The sequence below is a fragment of the Stegodyphus dumicola genome, chromosome X2, assembly GCF_044657685.1.
Source record: "Stegodyphus dumicola isolate Sdum_Otavi_A_Nest chromosome X2, ASM4465768v1".
In the NCBI taxonomy this organism is placed as follows: Eukaryota; Metazoa; Arthropoda; class Arachnida; order Araneae; family Eresidae; genus Stegodyphus; species Stegodyphus dumicola.
Window position 1 is genome coordinate 34,024,881 of NC_140781.1, and position 23,928 is coordinate 34,048,808.

General features: G+C 34.9%; 1 protein-coding gene across 2 annotated transcripts in view; it reads left to right on the forward strand.

The window, feature by feature from the left end:
• Positions 1-23,928, forward strand: part of LOC118190092 (uncharacterized) — a 239,820-nt gene that overhangs the window by 66,351 nt on the left and 149,541 nt on the right. For both annotated transcript variants that reach the window (XM_035360789.2, XM_035360790.2), the window contains exon 2: positions 2,538-2,618. The gene's annotated coding sequence lies outside the window, so the exon portion shown is untranslated. The remainder of the gene's footprint in view (positions 1-2,537; positions 2,619-23,928) is intronic.

Sequence of the window (23,928 nt, forward strand, 5' to 3'; positions counted from 1 at the left end):
GACATTATGTATGACGGTTATTTAACAGAACATAAAAAAATTCAAAACAAAAATTGTTATTTCCATGGGGCAATGATGAATGACTGGAAAAACAGAGTCAGACATCTTTGAACGAATTAGACGGTTTTGATTTATTTCACTTTACTTAGGAAATTGTATTTTTGGAAGGCATTTCATTATGCCAGCTTTCTTTGTTGTCCATTGTACCGACTCTAGCAATGGTCGTGTGGCGCTTACATTGCGACCATAGTTTAAATCCTGGGGAATATGGTTGCGTGGTTTTTCTCGTGAGTGAAGTAACTGCGAATTACTTTCGCTTAGGTGGTGTTTCGTGGAAATATCTTTTCAGTTAGGCAGCTGGTTCTCGTACGACTTTTCCGATCCATTTAAATTAAAAAAATATGTATCCACTAGACCAACTTATGCATTTCATTACGTGTATTTTTCGTATACCCGTGAATCAAAACTAATCAGTTAACAAAAAAGCTCTGACTTTTATGGAGTTGGGGGGGGGGCTGTATACCTTCGAACACTTTTTTTAAATTTTTAAGTTTGTACATTTAATTTTGGCTTTAAAGTAATTAATGACGAAAAAATGAAGAAGCTGAGTTATTTAATCACCATTAATTTTGTATTTTTGGAGTAAAATTAGAAAATTAGCAAAAAAAAAAAAAAAAAAGCAATATTTACAATAAACTAGAAACACTCTGTTAAAAAAAGTATAATATATTTTCATATTTTGTAAAATGTAAACCCATCATAATGATATTCTCAAGGAGGTAGACTATTATTTTAAAGCTAGGAAGTTATTTAAAAAATTTTTAAGCTAGAATGTGTAATATAACAAAGAAAAAACATATTTTCTCATTAAAATTCATGTTTAACACATGATAACTTTATAAAAAATGCATTTATCAATTAGTAAACAGTCTATCTCTTTACATGATGTGTTCTAAACATGTATACCAATTTGCATAAGATTTCAATTATAATTTTTAGAGATATTGTATTTTATATTAGCATTAAAACACGAAAATGAAAAACGAGATAAATGCATTTAAAGAATTCAAACACTCGATTACCTACTTTTGATCAGTTTGTAAACTTAAAATTCCACTGATTTATAACTAATGCCCTCTTGTTTCTCAGAATTTACATTTTTTGCTTTCTAGCAGCTTTTAAAATTTTTCTCTGCTTTTTAAAGCCAAATCAGAGAATGTCGTTTTGCATTGTCGATACGGTTAACATCAAACCTTTCATACTCGTTTGCAGTGTAGTAACCAATATCTATACCTAATTTACCATATCTATACCTACACTATATCAATATCTATCTATACCTATAAAAATTAATGAATATTACTCTGTAATAAATAAAGCGCTTATCAGCAATGTAAACACAGTATCAAAACAAGAGCGAAAATGCGTTAGTGAAGTCATAACACTTAGCTTGAAAATATGCTAGAACTTTGTTTTGTTGCTATCATAAAAATACTTTTTGGTCTTTAAAATGCAATTACATAAAGTTTTAAGCCCCGAAAATAAAAGCAAACAACTCGGACACACCCACTTCGGCCTTTTAAATATTTACATCTTGTGCACTTCTGGTATGCTTTTCGAGGACAAGGTGTCAAATAAAGTATCATAACTTCGGTTTAAATCAACACAGGAACAAAATTCAAGCAGTTTTGGAAACATAAGAAAAAAGGCTTTCATTTTGCTATTCTTCTGAGAATAGAATCAGACAAGATATTATTAATGTTTCATAGTTTTATTCACTCGGCTATTGGCGAGTCTGTAATGAGGTGTATTCATATAATGTATGTATATGTATTACAGGAACGCAGCGAGGGCACTTTAATTAACATTGTAACATTGTTCATTACATAATTTTTATAGCCTGCTTCTCATAGCTATAACTTTCAACTCGGTGATATAATTTTTTTTAACTTCAAAGAACGTTACTGTAAAATATGCTGTGTAGCCGATTGTTAACTATGTTTTGGAATTCAGTTTCTACATTTGTGAAGGATTGACATTGCGTTACATTTCAAGCCTTTTCCTTTAAAGTAGAGTATATGTAGTTTTAAATGCAGAAAATTAATGAAAAAATATACATTGAAAGGTTTAAAGCGCAATTCTTTAGCGGTACTGATGTATTCTTTCACATAAAATCTCTTTTCTCAGCATCATGCCGAGTTCTAGCTGTGTAAATTGAGCACAAATACAATGGAATCACGATCTGTTTTCTTTTCCCATTTATCGTCTTACAGTGCTTAAGAAGAGATAAGTTGGAGCTTCTTTACGACCGAAGCTTTTGCAACAGCATTATGATTGCCGTACGCTCCATTCACATGTCAAATTCCGAAAAATAATGAAGTTATTTTCTCCAACGATCTATCGCGCGAATTAACCTACTTTGCATGCGGTCAACAGAGGATTATCTTCTGGTAACTAAAACCGACTTTTTTCTCAGCTGAACTACTGAAAATTATAATTTTTAACAAGATGACTTATCAACGTTTTTTTTATTTTAGATACCTCCAGCAGCAGGAGAGGTATTTTTTTGAATTGCAAAGAGCTGGAGAAGACTGCATATAAAAATCAGTCGTACGCAGGTAAGTGGCATTTTATTTAAACCAAAAAATAAAAGAAATAGTAATGTTGAATGCAACCTAGTAATAGCTTTAATACCGTAATTATTAATGACTTACGTTATACGTTGTCAGCTTTTTTGAAAATGATGTAAAAGGTCTACCTCTATCATATTGTTTATTGGGTTCAGATTTCCGATGGAAAATCTAATTTACTTCAAATAATTTGGCCTGTGGGCATTCTAGTGATTTGTAGACAAATGTGGTAGACGGACAGGAAACTGTCTTATAATTGCTTGTAAAAAGAAAATGCAACATGGTAGAAGAATCACTTAGCTCTTAACGATTTCATGCTTCTCTGATAATGATGGGCCTGAAGAAGAACGTGGAATGTTTTCTGAATTTGTATCATCACTGAGTTAACCTTTTGCGGCACAGTGTGTTCGGTCTGAACACACCTAAAAATTTCCTTCTGTACGCACAGAAAAATTGAATGAAAAAGGATTTATAGGTTACTAAAGGTTACTCTGAACCTTCTTTATTTATAGTAGATGGCAGCTCAACACAAACCAGTCCATACATTTTAGCCATGTTTAGTTTTTTAAGAACCTCATTTTTCAAAGAAATCTTCCAGATTTTTTTAAGGTATAAAAGGAATTGTTTTAAAAGAAATTTCTATGTTATTTTTTGGCTGTATGCTAATCTTCTTATTCTATATTAGTTTTAAATTTTTACTTTGAAATCTTGCCTAAAATCAAACGGCAAGCCCTAGGTGTGCCCAGACACCTGAGAGTCTTTTGTTTCTCCGAATCTCATCGGTCAGTTCATTGACAACAATACTCGTTTCAGCACTCTTTTCGAAGCTCTATTCAATCAGTGTGCCAGTTTGGGCACACCTACAGAATTAAAAAGATAAGTGCTATCTTCACAAAATTTACTTGTGTACTTCTCTTATTATAATTAGACTGCCTACTTTTTTTTTAATCAAAACTCCGACTTTAAAAGGTAGCGTGCCGGAAAGTGTTAAAGGCATTAATCGGAGTCAATGCATTGCATATTTCATTTATTGAGAAATTATCTAAAGCCCTGTAACATAAGCAAGAAAATTATGTAAAAAAATCAGAGCTTTGCTAGAATTTTTGCCGCTCGCTGGAATTTCTGCAAATTCCAGATTTTGCGCCTCGCGACCAGTATGAAGTCGCTTAACACTGGTAGTTCGGTCCGCTGTTCCAATTCTGGCGAATGGGCTGGCTGCAGGGACATTTTAATGCATTTCTCTATGTATAACGTGTATGCGAGCAAATTTCCCTTAGAAAGTCCTTCACAAAGACTACCGTTTTTCTTAAGCAGATAGCCCTCGAGTGCTTTGCATAAATTAAATAAACCAAACCATCCAAATTCTGCTGCCTACCAGCGGCCGATCGGTAATATTGCTGAACGTTATTATAGTTCATTCCGGGTTTGGGCCCACCAGCGACCAAGCGGTAAAGTCGCTGAACGCTGGTAGTTCGGTCCGAGGTTCGAATCCCGCGAATGTGCTGGCTGCATGGGTGTTTTCGTGGTTTTCTCCATGTGTAACGTGTATACGAACCAGTTTTCCTTAGAAAGTCCTCCACATAGGCATTCCTCCCCTTAGGCATATAGCCCTCGAGGCTTTGCCGTAATTAAATAACCTAATCAGCCCGGGTTTGATTCCAGGCGAAGCTGCTGGCTGCATGGGCATTTTTGTGTTTTTCCCCATGTGTAACATGGTATGCGAATTATTTTCCTATAGAAAGTCCTCCACGAAGGCACCCTTTCTCTTACGTAGATAGTCCTCGATTGCTTTACAATATTCAAGTAAACCAATCCAAATTCTGCTGCCTTGCACCTTCCTAAATTCTAAAATGTTGACGCTCTTAAACTCAGCCACCCGCTGCGACCACATTGGTTGCACAAGCTCCAGCGATGGCTTTGCAGATCGTTGCAGTAGGCAGACTTACGTTGTGTCTTGTAAATATTCAAAATCAGACATTCTAGGTCAGAAATTAGGATTATAAGGAAAAAATCAACGAAAAATGTGTTATCCAAGGTTAATTTGAAATACGTAAGTTGTTTCTAATGAAAGGTATTTAGTAAATTAAATGGGTAAATTTAAAATTGCATTTAAATTTCGCTATCATTTTCTCAAAAGCTGAGGTAATTTTGTGATAAATCTAATGTTTGCTTCATAATCGATTCAAATTTAAGAATTATCTATATACATTTATGCCAGTTTTTGCAGCTTTCAGGTTAAGTATGGAAGGTGCCAGATATTTATCACACTTCGCTTATAGTCCATGCCAGTTTGGCAGAGGCTTTTAAGTGTGTGTCTGTTAATCTACTCTTAACTTTTCCTATTTTTTATCTTTTCAAAGGCGTATGTCTCCATAGCCGTGCAGACAGATTTTAATATTTAAGATAAAACAAAGAATTACGCCACCTAATTTTTTTTCATGGCTTTTTACGCTAATATTTAACTTAGATTTTAATTTTACGCCACATTTTATTAAGCAAATGCCTGACTCGTTCTACTGTCTACTCGTTCAGTTTTTACTTATTTACTTAATATACAATATTAGTAGTAGTAGTCTAGATTGATTGCGCTTTATATGAGTTTTAACTAATGAAAGCTCTAATTGTCAAGATCTAGAAAATCTAACAGCGTTGAAGATTAAATCCGAATTCAAGGCATTTCTGTTAAATTTAAAAAAATATATTTTCCAATAAAGACGAGAATTAAATACTATAGAAGCAGAAGATAATATATAATCTTTACATAATGATATTCCTCTCTGACAACAATTAAAAAATGGCAATTTCTGTGACTCATGGTTTTAGAGAAATCCGTGAAAAGAAGCTATGTGACATCCAGTACAAGGAAAATAAACGTTAAATATTATGACAATTCAAAGCTGATTAAACCGAAATAATAAACTGTTAATTTATGCGTAGTAATTTGCTTGAGAAAGTACTTATATCGGGTAGTGTAGCGTTTCACTTATACGTACAACGTTTCAACATGTGAGGCATAGCTGTTACGCAAAAGGTTCGAGATGACTACGGGCCAAATCAAAACCGGCAGTTTATATACAGGATGTCTATAATTAAAGATATTAAGCTTTTTTCAAAGCTGCCTGCAAGCGCAACCACTGATCAGAAAATTGTGAAATTTTGTGGCGGGTGTTTAATGAAGGAACGAGAATGTCTTTCGGCGAAGAAAACAATTAGCTACAAATAGCGTCACCAAACCGCATCATATTAATATATAACGTTGCGCGCCTCTAACTAGCACGCAACCAAGAGGTGACTGTGAAAGCTTGTATAAACCACAGAGTCTTATAAAGGGTTTAAGTCCCTTTTTATTCAACGTACTAATTTACAATTGCGTTCTCTTGACGCTTACAAACGGTGCCAACTCGGCAGTCAAAATAAAAATAAAAACCTGAAAAGAAATTAAAGACAATATTCTAACTACGAGGCTCTCTCAAATAACTAACTCACCGCGTTTTACAATACGGCTGCTAATTCAGCAGACTTGAAGCTCACTGGAACAATTGCAACTACTTCCCGCCAAGCACATAGGCCGCAACGCGGGGTTTTTCAAATCTCTATAACTACCTCCGCGCTCGCTAAGTAAGAATAACTCTCTCTCACCGAACTTGTTTCCTTCTATTTAAATCATACTACTTCCGCTGATAATTTGAATGCTTGCGCGTTCTACTCAAATTTACATATTCTGGCATTGGCAGTTCCAGGGGAAAGTAAGGATTGACAGGAAAGATAGTTTAAACTTAAAATAAATGTTAGTTAAAATAAATATAAACCCTACAAATAAATTATACATTTAACCACACCTTTACAATAGTTTCAAAGTCTTACAAATTTTGTTACAAATGAAAACTTGTTTCACATGATGACAATAATTTTCAGCTACCATCTGAGATCTCAAGACGGCGTGCTCCGGAGTTGATCGAAGTGTGTACTGGAAAATGTTGAACACGTTGCTTGAAATGCTATCTTTGTAATCAGCTAAAATTTTTGCATTGTCATGACTTATCACATTTGTTCCAAAAATCGCATGGATTAAGGTCTGGGGATTGGGCAGGCCACACATTACGAAAGTGCCCTCTGCTTTGGTAAAAGAATTTTACTAACAAAGCGAGATCTCCTAAATTTACCGTTGTTCCGAGCAACGAGCATATTGAAAACAAAGTCTCCGAGAATGTTTCTAAGTTTTATAACAGCTTCTGCGTGACTACGAAGAAGATTTACATTTTTACTACAGGTTTTTCAAAGTAAAATGCCCTCTGGTGACGCTATATGTGACCGATTTACTTTTCTCTGAAAGACATTCTCATTCCTTCATTAAGTCCGGCGCAAAATTTCACAATTTTCTGATAACCGATTTGGCCTTGTGGGCAGCTTTGAAATAGAGTTCTTTAATTATAGACACCATGTACTATAAAAATGTATCCATCGTAAAGCGAATATATCACACCCGATATTAATATTTTCGCACGCATATTGTTATCGGAAAATCGTTTTTATATTTATCTTGCTTAAAGTTTAACGTCAAATATGACGTCGTAATTTTCATCACATTTTATTAGAAAACTAAATCCTAGAGATATAGCAGTTGAACCTCTTTTTATCCACTCAAAGAAGAGTTCGAGAAGAAATGCAAAGTTCATACGGTGCTTATACACTGGTGTGCAAAAATTAAGGACGAAGTCGAAAAATTAGCATATCAGCTGAACGAAGAGGCAGAGCGGACAGAAAGACCAATCAGGAGATTAAGTAAGGTGATTTACGGTAGCACATGCACAGATATGCAGGTAGACATAATGGGGGAGTGTCTGAGTAGTATAAAGCATGTTGTCGGTGTAAGATCAGTATTTCTGGCAAAGAGATTGCACGCCGTATAGCAGTTAAAATCACACCGAGTTGCTGCCTCAGCGAGAAATGGCGAATAATCAATCTGTTAGACGACATCTGGATGCTTTTACCCGAGGTCGAATCATTGGGAAGTTGGAGGAAGGCCGCAGTGTGACAAGTGTGGCTGCAGAGTTCGGAATTTCTCACAGCATCGTTTCACGACTTTGGAGCCAATTTCAAACTACAGGAACAGCTATCCGGGGATTTAGTAGTGGTCGTCCACGAGGAACCACACCCGCAGATGACCGGTATATTGCCTTACAGGCCAGAGGAAACAGGCGGCAGACAGCGGGAGAAATCGCTAGACACACGACACAGGCGACTGGACGACCGATATCGCGTTTTACCGTGGCCAGAAGACTGCACGGTGGTGGTCTGTTTGCACTACGCCCTGTACGGTGTGTACCTCTAACGCCTGCCCATCGGAGAAGGCATTCTCTGTGGTGCCGGGAACACCGGAATTGGAGAGACAATGAATGGGGACGAGTACTCTTTACAGATGAGAACAGATTCAGTCTGTGTAGCGATTTTCATCGCATACTCATCTGAAGAGAGCGGGGAAGCCGCAATCATCCCTCGAACATCATTGAAAGGGACAGGTATGGAGGTGGCGGTGTTCTCGTTTGGGGAGGCATCATGCTTGGTAGTCGTCCAGACCTTCACATCTTCGACGCAGGTTCAGTCAACGGGACCCGTTATTGTAACGAGATTCTTCTTCCATATGTGCGTCTTTTTAGAGGCGGTATGGGTCCGCAGTTCCTTTTCATGGACGACAATGCACCATGTCATCGCACAGTAGCTGCCGAACAGCTCTTAGAGAGTGAGGATATTGAACGTATGGATTGGCCGGCACGATCTCCGAATCTCATTCCCATCGAGCATGTATGGGATTTTCTAGGTAGACGCTTGGCAGCTCGTACCTTACCACCAGTAACGATTCCAGAGCTTCGATTGGCGCTGCAAGACGAATGGGCAGCAATGCCTCAACAACTCATTGACACCCTCATTCTCAGCATGGGCAAACGCTGTGAAATCTGCCTAGCAGTCAGGGGAGATCATATCCCCTATTAAAGACCGGATGTTTCTTGCTGGACACCCATCACAGGGATGTTTCGGCCTTCAGTCGCATTGCGCTCCATGCTACGTTTTCAATAAAGCTTCTTTCTATCCCTCTGATTTCTCTTTTAGTAAGTGTTGCTTACATTACTCATGTCCTTACGTATTGGGGATCTTACGGTATTAAATGTGTTGATTTGGAAAGATTTTGTACAAAGTTATATTGAAAAAACCGTCTCGTCCTTAATTTTTGCACACCAGTGTAGAACTCTTTGTATATAACGCCCATGTATGTATTTGTAATTTTGATTTAAAGTATACTAAAGAAAAGCAAATACGTACATAAAAAAAATAAAAAATAAAAAAATCTGACGTGTACACCACATGACTTTCTTGTACGTAATATTAAATTATACGCATTTTTTCTTGCATTTCGTTTAAACTTATTGGATTTTCGCCGACAGCGCATAAACTACAATAGAATAAATGCATTCTTTAAAATTCATTCTGTTTGTTTACCATAGCGACACTCTGGCGCTAGGTTCACTTAACAGTATTATATTTCGTTCATATTATAACTAAGAATGCTCAAAGTTTATATCAATTAAAGAATTATCTAATCATTGCCACATGTTCTGTTCAAATACTATATTAAAACTAGAACGATGTATAAAAGAAATTAAGCAAACAAAACAAAAAAGAAACAGATTTTCACAGATGATCCAGTATTTCTCATTCAATTAATTCAGTTCTCACTTCGCGACAAGGCAAAAATACATAAAAACTCAAAATATCTGTATTAAAAATTACGAAGTAAATCTTAAACGCTTATTTCCTGGAAAAAATTCCAGAAAGGATTGAGCATGATTTAATTCGTAATAATAAATAAAGCGATAAGCGATAAGCAACGGAGGACGTGGGCTCTGTCCCTTTACCAAAAGGTTAATCGGTATAGCATCACGTCCACCTATATCTAGAGCCTAAAGAGGAATCACAAGACGCCACGCACCAGGCGCCCAAACCCAGAGCCAAATTCAACCCGGGGACAGTCCAACAGACCAAATGCCCACGAAAGACAGTCCCAACAACCGCCTAGGCCCCACATTTATTAAATAAAATAACAAAAGCATGCGGGGCCAAAAAGGGCGAGTTTTGACAATAAGCAAAAATTTTACAAAGGTGTAATACACACAAATATAGAATATACATAAGCTAAAGTACAGTCTGATGTTGGGCAGCCCAATAATATACAATGAGTAAAATATAGACAGTAGAATTAGACTTAATGACAACATAACATAAAAATAGAGAACATAGTGACATAATGAATGTAAATGATTACAGCAATACACAGAGGATATACCAAAAGAAATAAAAATAAGACTACAATAGCCATCAGTGTGTGACTGGAAGTACTGATAGATGGGAAATGCGTAAAGCATTCAGAATTCGACTTAATTCAGAAGACTAACAACTGGATCGGGATACATTGCATAGCCAAGTACATATATTTGACAAAGCAACATATTGAAAGTCAGTGCAATAAACTAGATATTCGCTATGACAAAGTCATGTTACAATACCGCAGGTAGTGATGTGATACAGAAGAAGTAGGTAGCGTACAATATAATTTGATCTCGATACGCATTCAATCCCTATAGTACAACAATAGTTAGGAAAAAGGAATATGTTATACAAAATATATTTAGCATGCAACTGTGTTTAAGGTATACAAAGGTCGATACATTGGTTACTAGCAATTATGGTACAGGATTCGTACCAAACTTAGTAACAGAATGCAATAGCGATACAATACAATTGATCACGTGGTATTGTGGGAAAAACATGCAATAAGGCTAATTATACGATTATGATTAATAAAAATAACATATTTAGCCTGCATAAAAGTTAACGAATATAGGATACCATACAATACTATACAATATTACAATACAATACAATACAATACAAAAAAAATTAACATATTTAACCTGTACTAAAAGCCAACTGATATAAGATACTATACAATACTATACAATACCACAATACAATACGATACAGTAGATGCTATACAATACTATACAATGAAAATACAAAATACATTGAGTGTTGGTGACACAAAAATACATTTAAAATTGTCATGACACTAGTGATGAAAATACAAAATACATTCAGTGTTGGTGACACAAAAATACATTTAAAGTTGTCATGACACCAGTGATCCTAATGCAGCAAATAAATTGATGCAGTTACCTGCATAAAAGATAACTAATATAAGATAACATACAATACTATACAATACTACAATACAATACAATACAAAAGCTAATTAAACGATTATAATGAATAAAAATTAACATATTTGACCTGTATAAAACCAACTGATATAAGATACTATACAATACTAAACAATATCACAATACGATACGGTACAGTAGATACTATACAATACTATACAATAAAAATATAAAATACATTCAGTGTTGGTAACACAAATATACATTTGAAATTGTCATGACACCTGTGATCCTTATGCAGCAAATAAATTGATGCAGACAGTTAAATGTATTACTATACATTTGCAAAGGATGAAATATAGACTTAAGTAATAATAAATAAAGGCGTTATCTTTGTTGCGAAGCTACGCTTCTCTAGATTGGCAACAAATCCATTACTCTGCTGTTTCAAATGTAAACAAGCAATGATTGCCATCAAAAAAATTATTAGGCTTAGCGGCAGTTGAAAAAATCTAAAATTGTTGATAATTCTAAAAATATTGCATACAGATTTACTAAAGGCATAAAACCTTAAGCGGAAGATAAGAACAACATAATTCAATCGTTTTTAAAGCAAAAAATGTACAATTTACAAACATATAAGAGTAAAGAAACTGTGATCACTGAGCCGGGTAACAAAGTGGATATATATATAAATATATTTATGTATGTTTGGCGCGGCCGACTGCAACCAAAATAAGAGGTGCACATCTACATGTTATAGTAGTCCTATATACAAAATTTCAACAATCTGAGGCTACTCGTTTTTGAGTTATGCGAGATACAGACGTACGTACATACGTTCGTACAAACGCCACGAAAAATTCTCTTCAGAATTAATTTTAAAGCAGTTTTATAATTTTTTTGGAGGAAAAGAGTCTTTTATTCTGTCCTTAACGTACAGATATCATGCAAAAACATCGTTAAATTGCATTCGAAAGCGGTCAAAATGGATATTTTCGTTGAAATATGCTGCCTGAAACTTTTCGCGATTACAATACTTCCTTTTTACTTCGTACAAGGAAGTTAAAAATAAAATAAACATTTACCTTTTGGATTTTAGTATAATTTAGATATCGCTTTTTTTTCCTTTATAAAAACCCAGCTTCATATTTCTTATGGCTGTCGGTATCTACTCACCGTAGAGAAGTTTCTGATCAGTAAATTAGAGCCCCTTCATAACTCTTTCACCAGCTGTGGTGATAATGCGTGTCTCCCTCTAACGTTTTCAATATTTGATGGAAATGAAATTTTTGATCCTAATTTATATAGAATCAGTTTGAAGTGTTATATAATACTATTTTATTATTCATGGTGTAGTACAGAAAAGTTGTAGCTCCATGTTTGGGAAAATCATGCTTACAAAAGACTCCCCTTTTGCTACCATACAATTCAAGTTACCTTGAAAACAATAGAAAATGTTTCACAAATGTATGCATTGCACTTTATTGGTCAACAATATAAAGCATTTGACTATTATGAACATATTATAAAATCTGTTTCCGAAGTTAAAAGATCTAGCCGAACTGGATTTCAGTGATTTCCTCTTAATGTGCCGCAGTGAGGTAGTTTTTTCTAAAAATTCTTACGAAACTACTTTTTTCTTTCCCAAGCAGTATGCTCGTATACTTTGCATTCATCCACTCTGATAATAAGCAATATAACCATTATTTTCATCTTAAACAAATCTGAGCACCAATATTCTGCTTATTTATTTATTTCTTACGCTTTACCCATAATGTTGATATGTTTTGTGCATGACTGCATTTGGTTATTGATGATAGTAATTTAATCACCAGGAACAAAACGTTATAGGCGATCCGTAACAGTTCATCTGAACGAAATATTTTCGGGTCAAGTCAATAACTTGGAAGCTATTGTCATTCTAAACAACTGCTTCTTGGAGCCACTGTTTATCTATTCAGTTTGACAGAGAATCATCAAAACATACATCGCTTACGATTTGTTTTTTAAGCACCTATAGTAGGAAGAACGTTAGATCAATCGTAATTTCTCACGTAATGCCACAACTGTGGAACCAAACGAAGTGGAACTACGAAAAAATATTTTTCCCACTTCTGATTCTCACCATTAAGGTGAGTGTAAAAGCAATTAAAATTTTCCCAGCAAATCGATCATGTTGGTTCCCACTGTGAAGAAAACTCGCTAAAACTATTTTGACATTTTAAAAACAGATCAATCTAAATTTATCTTTTCTCTTGAAATTTAACAGTTGAATACAATGCCCCGATTGTTCCAATCAATGTTTACGTTATTACACATGCACACAAAAATAGGTTTTATATATTTTCAAAAACACATTTATTATGATAAGAAGAAACTACTTCCACATTCTGAAGCATGAAATACTTGAGATATTATTCATTGTGGCTGTATCTTATTAGAAATACAGCAGCAATTAGTTATAACCCGAAAGCAGCTTAAAAGAATAGAAAAAAATGTCTTTAAATTTAAATTTTTAAAGAGGTTTTACAGCACCATCAAGTATAATTGCGTTTTTGTATCTCTCTATCTATCGTTCACCGAATCCTGGCATTCGTAAAATGTTTCACTAATTACGAAATAAACGGACTACGAGAAGAAAGCATTTTACCTTGACGCAGACACTTTTTTGAACTTTAAAAGTTACTAAGCCACGTAAGTAACTGATACTACACAGAAATTAGTATTAAGCGTTAGTGAATTCGAGGAAAAAATGTTCGGTGAGTGTTTGTATGTGTGTGAATATTAGACGAGACCGGTTCTTTGGAAAAATTGTTTTATTTCAGCTTCTGTTTTTCTTAGAATTCTATTAAATAATGGAGCGTTGCCAAAAAGTAAAAGAGGGGGTTATCTTGTAGTCTGCGTCCCTCCTATTTTATTAGCTGTAATATGCTTCAACATATTACATTCCAAATCGCTAGGTACTTTTTTTTTTAAAATTCTGCTCAAGGCTCAGAATTGCCTTTCCGCTAATCAAAAAGGTATTACTTTTCTCTTGCATTTTTGAACGAACCCGATGATTAGCGTATTTACAATACTATTGAGGATATTTTAAGGATGAGAATACTTTTTATATACAGAAAGAAGTGCGTATTTTTAAATATTTTAATTCATGGCATTACCAATGATAAACTCTCAAAAGAAGTGTAATTTCGATACTTTTCAGACATCACAGGTGTATTTATGCCGAGGTCTAAAATTTAAAAAGAAATCAATGTAGCATTCTCTGAGTCATCGCATAAAAGCCATATTCATGTTTTCTTATTTATTTATTAGGTTCTACACCATTAGACACTGAATGGAAAGAAAGAGATGCAGTTTTTAAATGAAGCTGGCTTGTAGCTACGTTGCACATGTGTAAAACAACGAAAATGTCCATTCAGCCATCCCCGTTTGCCAGAAATCGAACCCGTACTGAACTACCAGTGTTCAGCGGCTTTTACCATTCGGCCGCTGGTGGGCTGATATTCAAGTTCTATCACAAAACATTTGGTCGAAGGTGAAGGAACATGTCCATGTAAACAAAATTTTTAATATTAAATAAACAGACGAACACGCAGCTGTTTCATAAATTTAAATTCATTTTAAAACTGTAAAAGTAACTGCGCATATTTTAGCTTAATTTCATTTTTGATTCGACGAAGAACGGCATTTTTATTTAATACAAAAACAATCTGTAATATGTCCGTCATTCGAGACCCATGCGGACCATTGCTTACAATATATCCTATTGCATTTTCAAAGCGCTTTAATTTAATTGGTAAAATGATACCAATTATGTGAGTAAAAAAAATTAAGAAATTTTCTATTAACCGTCCATAAGAAACAGCGTCCATGGATACTTAGGAGCTGTGTTTCGGAAATATGCCGTATGCAAACGGAGCCTAACAGCGTTTTAGTTTAATCTAGTTTAATCCTAAAAATGTAATGTTAGACTGTGCGCTCAAATCCTCTTTTGAGTTACATACACTACAACAAAAAAATGAATAAGCTTCTATAAATAAACTAAAAATAAATCCTTTTACCTAAAACGTTTTATTTTTTATACTACGTGTTCATAAATATAGATAAAAAATAATAATCCATGCAGCTACTATTTCATCAGCATCGCAACTTATCGCTCTTCACATCGAATGAGAACTGCAGACTCCATGCCTCAAGCAAAAATTTTTTGTCTCCAAGAGATCGGCAGTTCAAATGTTAAAAATATTAATTCATAATCGATCAGGAGTGTTCCAGCGACCGAGTGGTAAAGTCCCTGACTACTAGTAGTTCGACCAGAGTTTAAATCTTGGCGAACGTCTTGGCTGCACGGAAATTTTCATTGTTTTCTCCATGTGTATTACGGATACGTGCTAATTTCTCTAAAAAAGGTCCTCCATAAAGGCATCCCTTCGTACAAGCAGATAGCCCTCGAGTTGCTTTGCCTTAATCAGTTAACATAACCATAACCAATTAAGAGGACAAATGGCTTAGAGCGGTGTCGAAAAGGGTCTGCCGAGCAGATTTCCTTCATTTTCCTATGTGTGACGTAAATACGAGCCTTTAGATAATCTTCCCACAAAGGCAACTCTCTTCCCAAACAGATAAATTCAGTGTGCTATGTAGCAATCCAGTCCTCCAACGAGCCTAATTTTGGCGTATTACAAACAATTTGCAAATTTTTTACATCGTTATTCCAAAACAATGCTTAAATTTTTAGAAAATTTTCAGAAGAAATAAGTATTTTTGATGCCTTAATTAATTTACTGATTCATACATTTAGTTTAAAGCTAAGACTGGATTTCTGGAGACTTGCAACATTATCTTCTCTTTTTCAGGATGAATGAAAACAAAAAATATCTTTTCTCTAGTATGTGGGATTTACTACAAATTCTGAATTTTTCTAAGGTACGTTAGCGTTTGAATTGAACGCTCTTCATCAGTCTAGTTTAAAATTTTTTAATAAATTTTAGTTGATTGCAAACTCGTTAGGATTTTGTTAATGTCACTTTGGTAATATCAAAAAGTAGTTACGAAACGTTTAAATACACTGCAAATACACGGATTCACATACCAAAAGCGGGTGTGTATGTGTATACTCTGCTCTGAGTACAAATCTATTAAACAATACATTCATATTCCGATGAAAATCTTTATCATTAAGTTTTGAAAGTATGTTTCTAGACTTTAACCTCAGACTTTCCCATGGGAAAGTTCGCAGATCATTAGATACACATCGCGTGCAAAAATTGCACTCATGGTACTGTCTGTGGAAGTTTTTATCATTAACCTGCTCATGTTTGCTTTAGGGTTTCACATTAGATGATCTTCCAGTGTTAATTTGCTAATACAAAACTGGAAGTAATCGATATTTCACATCCTGTTGCAGATCTTCTGTTCTTTAGATTGCTCTGCAATTAACGCTTGTTAATTGCTTAAATCCTTCCGGATTTAGACATCTCCCAGACTAGCTTGATTTTAAAACAATACTTATCTGTTATATATATATAGCTTGATGTGATCAAACAACTTGACCTGATCCGTTAGCGACAAATTATAACCACTTGAAGATCCAGCACTTGTTAAAAAAAAAAAAATCATTGTTTAAAAGCTATTGTTGCACTCCAGCGATGCAGTCCCATCATTTACATATTGTCATTGCAAAGTACAGTCTCGTCGTGCATGACCGCAGAACTGACCTTTACTGAACAACTGCGCATGCGTTACGGTGTTCAGGACTAATGTCCGAGCAATGTGTATGCATCAAGGTTACAAGATCGTTAAATTGAGTGTAACTCATAGGCGGGGGTAACAACGACCTGATCGCTGGATTGATTTTTTCATAACTCTATTGTTTAAAAATGCTAAAATCAAAGCTCTGTTTCTATTTTGATGCCGTTTTACCGTCGTCAACTTTTGACCGCTTTATGCAGAGTATGTGTATACTCTGCTCTGAGTACAAACTTTGACCGCTTTATGCAGAGTATGTGTATACTCTGTCGCTTAAAATGGACTCTTGTTTAGAGATTTCCGCCTTTATATATGTAAATACGCTAAATGCATTTTCTTTTCTGCTGTATCTGTAAAATTCCTAGTATTTCCTTAATATTATGCAGGTTTGCGGTACTTTCGCAGTTAACGTTTTGATAGATGGATCGCCATATTAATTCAGGTAACTTGTTGGTAGTCATGTGTCTATAAATGAGAATCAGGCGTGGATTAACGATTTTTGAACCAAACTTAAAGTGTGTGGTAATTTACATGATCAAAATTCTGCTTCCTTGGACATTATTATCAATGCAACAGATAGGTAGCTTCCTTATTTAAAGCTTTCAGCTGCATATTTGTCAGCTTATTGAATACTGCTGACATATTAACATACAACTGGTTTTTCTCGCCATAAATAAAATTTTCTAACTTTATCAAAACTTTCACTACTCGACTTCAAAATTTAATGTATAATAAAAATTTATTCACATTATTTTATCACACACAGACAGAAACTAAGCTACAGATACTTTCTGTTGATTCCTTCCTTTAAATAAATTATTTGAATGTAAAATTCTTTGCTTTCTTAAATGCTCTTTGCTCATTCCTCTAAATAAAGTATTTGGATGTAAAATTCTTTGCTTCCGTATGGTTTGCTCGTTTTATTATATTAATATGCTCCAGCATTAAAATTATTTATCTAACTTCTATTACTAACCGACCAAGACACCTGGCAGTTAATACAGTGCTATTCTCGCCACTCACTTTCTTCATTCGCGGAGATCCATTAAAGCCCGAATGGCCGAAAGTCACGAAATACTGGAAAATTAGCGCTTTATTGGTCGTTGTATATGAAGTAAGGTTTTTTTGGGTTCGAGCCTTTCTCTTGCGGCCATGATATTGACGGTGTGAATGCAAAACTCAACTCGTATAGGATGTTTATACCAAGTGGATATAGGCCTTATTTCTGTAATTATTGATCGTAGGTATGTATTTACAAAGTTTTTCTAATTAAAGTAGAAGATTTTAAAGAACAGTTTCTACCGTTTTGAAAATATAAAATGTTTTTCAAAATTAGTCTTGCTTAAGGGATAAGAAACAGCTCAAATTAAAAATCGCAATTTTATGAGATCTAATTTCATAGTGCAGCGACCAAGCGGTAAAGTCGCTGAAAAACACTGTCCGGGGTTCGATTCCCGGCGAACGGGCTGATGCATGGGCGTTTTAGTTAGTTTTCCTTTTGTAACGTGCATACGAGCTAGTTTTCCTCAAAGTCCTCCACGAAGGCATCCCCCATTAGGCAGATAGACTTTGTGTGCTTTGCAGTAATTAAATAAATCAAACAAAACCGTCGTGTAGCAACAAATTAATCGTAAACGTTTTAGTTTTTAAGCAAAGGTGATTTTTACTTCATGGATTGGCAGAACTCGCATATTTTGAGAAATGTCTTCATTTGCCTGTGTATAACAAAAGTTACGCTACGCTAAAGCCATTTAGAACTTCTGAGTCTTCCTTAAGCCAAACCATGTTTTCTTGTGATCTTATGCTCATTTTGGACGCTACAGGGAATAAGTTTAATTGCGGATTCGCATTCTGCATCATGCGGCACAGATACGCATAGCAGACAGACTGACTATAAGTAGAACATCACATAATTTTACGCCTTTTTTACGCTAGCAGAAGCTATTGTATCTAGCTTCAATCGAGCATATAAGGATATTTCTTGTTGACGTTAAGTCTTTTTTGAATCTGCCACGCGCGGCTGCCTCAATATATTAAAAATTCTGTCAGATCTACTTACTACTGCAATATAACAAAACAGAATAAATAAATAAAGTTATAAATGGCTTTATTCGAATTTTTTGACAGATGTTATTATAAATTAATGGTCTGACGTGTCTGGTTTCACCCAATATTTAGAAAACAGTTAGATAATCGATATTATTTATGTAAAATGTCTCCGGATTTACGTAGAGTCAAACATTTCGCCAACGATTTGTGTATACAGGTAACTGCAGCAACCGAAGGTGTCATTTTCTCCAGCTAATTTTGATATATATACAAAGGACATGACGTTTGAAGTATTTAACACAAAAGAGCTGGTATTGTATATTTAATAAAGGTATAGAATTAAACAGTTCGTTGTACTAATAGCGAATAAAGGAAAAATAAAACTGAAAGAGTAATAATTATGAAACTACTAAAAAATTTCCGAAATATTTATATAAAACACATATATATATAAACAGCGATTATACTTTGCAAGCATTAGCAGAGGTTAGTAGCTAAAACCCTGATACTTTGGTAATTGTATTTTAGAATCGATTTCCTAATAATGGGGCCAGTTACATACACTGGTATTTTATTGGATCTTGCCCTAAGTATCTAATTCTGTGATTAATGAAGTGACCAAATGACCGTAGTATATAAAGTTCCATATGTATCGTAACGTTGAAACAAATTGCACTATTTTTAACTCAGAAAACTTACTCATAACGGGAAAATTGCAGGCCTTGGGACAGGACCTTTGTCATGTCGCCTAGTGCACTACTGATTCCTGCCCAATCTTCAGTACTAACTGTCTTACTCCTAGGTGTCTCGTTGTACCGTAATAGTACTCTTGTGAGGGATGTTAGTGTGTTATTTAGTGTGTATATGATGAAACCCTGTGCATGAACACTCTGAAGTAACTAACGTATCTACAGCAACTATATATGCAAAATGCACCAGGATAACTTGTGTGTATCGTTGTAGAACTGACCTGTAATAATGAGTAAAATCAGTGTAAAATGTTGAACTATTAGTGTGAAATGTTTATGTACACGCAACAACATACGCACGTGTAAAACATTATTGTAACAATATATTTTACGTGTCTAAACCTAGGTGCACATCAAACGCACCATGGTAATGTTTAATTATTAGTGCATCATTTATGTAAACGCTACAGTGTGTGCTTCAGTACACAATTATTGTATTATGTAAAATGTTTAAATATCAGTTTAAAATGCTCAGATTTCAGTACGCAGCATCAGCAAAAATTTATATTCAGCTCCTGACGCCGCCCTTCTGGGCGCCAAAGAGTTCTCGCGTTGTACAGTTGAGGATTTCGGACGATACCCGAAGAGTCCTAGTAAGCTGCCCGGGTATCCGGACCCGTTCTCACCTGTCACCTGCACTACACCTGTCACCTGCACCTACCTGTTCTCACCTGTCACCTGCACCTACCTGTGTCAATTCACGTGTAGGAGAACCGTTTATATCTTGAGGCCTTTGCTTTTTGTTCTTCGTACATCATTCAGCCTCTTTAGGATAGAGTATACTAGTTTAGAAATACTAAATTATCTGGTACATTCAAAATTAGCATGCGACACGAAATGAAATTTTGATATATTGCAAATTAAATGGTTTGAATTATCTAAGACGACCAAACAGAAATTCTCTTGTATTTCTCCTTAACACGTTTGTCTTTGTGTCTTGATACATATTGTTTACTGAAGTACTTGTACAATCAAATCCGTGATCATAACGGGCCCGCAAAACGCTGCGAAATGAAACTTGTTTCCGGAGGAAGAGAGAGAGCCGTGGAACTGACCCTTGCACAACTATCCAGCGTTTGCTACGCCTAAGATGGCAGGGGAGGGTGGAATGATCAGGTCAATGCTCGTGGTGCGACAGGGCTGAATTTCATTGCTGACGCCCAGTCTCTCCAGCTAGGGCGGTTGCAAATAATGGCCTCAGAGCGTACAGATCATTGTGAAGTGCAAGTTCCCTCCAACAAAAACTTCACTTGCATGCATTCTTGGTTGCCTGCAGTGCTAAATGAGAAAAAATAAAAAAGTGAGAATCTAGTGTTGAGTTTCTTAACCTTAGGAATCTTTTATACTGGAAGAGTTAAATGTTTTAGAATTGTATAGTTTTTATATTTTGCTTTATGCAGGCATGAGGCATGAAACAAATTTTCTTCCGTTTCGCAGTTCTTGTATATATGTATTATCTTTGGTTTAATGTATTTACATTCGGACTATGAGCTCGCGTTACGTCTTTCAGTTAGTTGTCTCTTCTGCGTGAAATAGCAAATTTAATGACACAGGAAGTAATATAAATTTAATAGTTAACTGCATTTTCTGGTTTTAATTTCTGTTTAAAATAATTGTTTTTAATTTTTTGTGTCATTCAATAGTTAAATCTCATGCGTATAAAATTAATAATACTTATCTTTCATAAGTAAGAATGTTGCGAGTAAGCAGTATTCTTTATTGTAAACATGCCTATAAGCAGCTGAGCGGTAAAGTCGCTGAACACTGGTGGTTCCGGTTTGAGTCCGGTTCCAGGCAAACGATCTGGCTGCATGGGCATTTTCGTGATTTTTATCATGTGTAACGTGTATAAGAGCCTATTTCCTTTAAAGTCCTTCACGAAGGCATCCCTACCTTTAGGCAGGTAGCCCTGATGTACTTTGCCATAATTAAATAAATCAATCATTATAAACATATCAATGCTCTGCAGTAAACTAAAGATCATTGTTTAAACTTTCTATATAAAAAATGACTCTACTAAATGATGAAATTATTCTGATAAACTGTTCACACTTCTTTCAGAATCGATTTATGAAAGAATTATCTCAGAACGTCTTTTTTCTAAAGTTAACGTTGTGAAACTTAGAAGTCCAACCCACACGAATGTAAGAAATCAATTTGAACAATATTTGTATTGCCCATTAAAATAGTCATTTTCGTAGTTGTGGTTACTTTCTGTTTTGATACTTCGGATTTAAGTTCGAATATTTTATATTTTCAAAAATTAAAAATTCTAACAAGTTTCAATAGAGATTTAAGTTTGGTGATACTTTTAAAGCAGATTTTTTTCCCGTCATGAATTTTATTGAGAAATTTGTTCACATTTTCACTTTCATTCACACGTATCATCTTTTTTGAGCAATGACTGAAATGAAATCTGCAGCACTATCAACAATACGTTTAAATATAAAAAAAATATTTCTAGAAATCCTTTGTGCAATAATTTAAGATGTATCTCTTTCACCTCTTTATATTTCATAAATATTTGTGTGTGAGAAAAAAAGAAACCTACTGTAAAAGATTTCATTATACTCAGTAGTTCTAGAAGAATATTGGACCTTTCTAAATGTGTAGAAGTTTTTTTGTTTTTAGTATTTCTCGATATTTGCAAATCAAAGGATTAATAATAAAGCTTTATCACATACAAACACTAAAGGGGAAAAGCTGAAAAAGTTTTGCCTATTTAGAGAACGGAAAAATAACTCGGAAGTTTTCTCTAATGACCAGGCTGAAAAACATGAATGATACGATTCAGTCAGTTTCTAACATGATATAGAATAAATACTAGTGGTACCGTTTAATAAGCCTTCATACACCTAATAGAGTTATCTTACTTGTCTGAGAGTAACATCATATTAAAGCTACTAATTTTATTGTGGTGAAGAAGCAAGATTTGCATATGTCGTTGATTTAGGCCTTGGGTATCTCGTAGGTGATAGGGTGAATTTGCTTAGCTCCGTCCCAGTTTTGAAAGATGACCCCCCCTAGCTGATAGATCAAGGGTCTCTCAGTTCTCTTCATCTCCCAAGAGGCTCCCCATCTCTCTCAAGAGGATATTTCTTGAGAGAAGTTTTGGCTCGATAGTATTTAAGTGCCCCTATGCCACAAAGACACTATACACTCGCAAACATCCATACCTTCTTCCGGTATTCGAACCAGAACCTAAGGCAGCCGGCTTCTCTGTGCTTCCCATGCCAACAAGGAGGCGCAATTATAAAGTTAGTCTTGGAAGACTTAGCTGGTATGAAAGAAACTTTCGTGGTCATCATAATAACCTCTATGTCCACCAGTAAGCAAGTGGATAAGACCATGAATAGCATTATTTCGATCCAAGGTCGAATGGGCTGCCGAGAGTTTTCGTGGTTTTCCTCACGTGTAATATAAATACTAGTAAATTTATTTTAGAAAGAGCTCCAGGAAAGCATCTTCCCTTGGCAGATAGTCTTCGTGTGTTTCATCTTCATTAGATCATCTAATTATAAGGTACCCACTTCGAAGCACAGATAATGGCCATAGAGTTTGATGATGATCTCATTCAAGGACAAATTCTAGCTACTCTTACAGCCAAATTATTAGCTTTTAGATGAGCGTTAGTACCTGCCATCATTCAATCCATCATCTAATAAACAACTTTCAGTCACTTTAATCAAAGTTGCATACTTGCAGTTCACTTTGTTTCTTAAAAACCTGAATTCCAATGCTTTCAAAGTTCAGTGCTTTGATTGGAAAATAAAATTTAAGTGTTCCAGTTTAAGAACCGAAATATCAAATTTGCTTGCCTGAATTCTTTCAAGAAACTTCTTAAGAGAAATCCACTTGAAGGTTAGCAGAAATTGCAGTTATCTTCAGGGGAAAATGAAAATATAAGCATTTTGCATAAAAAACTTTTCTAAGCAAAAAATTGCATTCAAGTAGGTATGACATATTCTTGTATTTTAAGCAAGTATTTAAATTATAATTTTGCTTAGAATTTTTTTTCACCCGCAAACAGCTTACAAAGTTAACAAAGTGCTGTTAACTGTAGTTCAAGAAACAATAATTATTTGTTCCACTGTAGTATTTTCTTCATACAATGTTTTGAAATCGAAAGGCACAGAATATATTCACAATTTTATTTCTTGATTTTGGTTAATTTCTGCCCATCTTTAATTTAGGATCATTTGCGGTGAAACTGAAAGTTACTCTACTACCTAAGACGTCAAACAAATGTATGCCGTATTAATACTTTTGCTTCCATTTTGTAGTGAATAAGTTAAACTTCCGTTTATTGTTCAAACCAGAAACCTCCAATTTCCTTATTCCAGGTAAAGTATCAGGAAGAGAATTTTGCGCTGCTGTGTACGCTTCGCTGCACAAAGTGACACCAATAGCAACAGTGGTAGATTCCAGACAATAAATAAATAAAGCAAACTGCATAGAATTCTGTGTGTGGACCCATAAATTAAGACACTTCTTTAAACTCTTATACCATAAAATGGCGAAAGCTTTTGATTT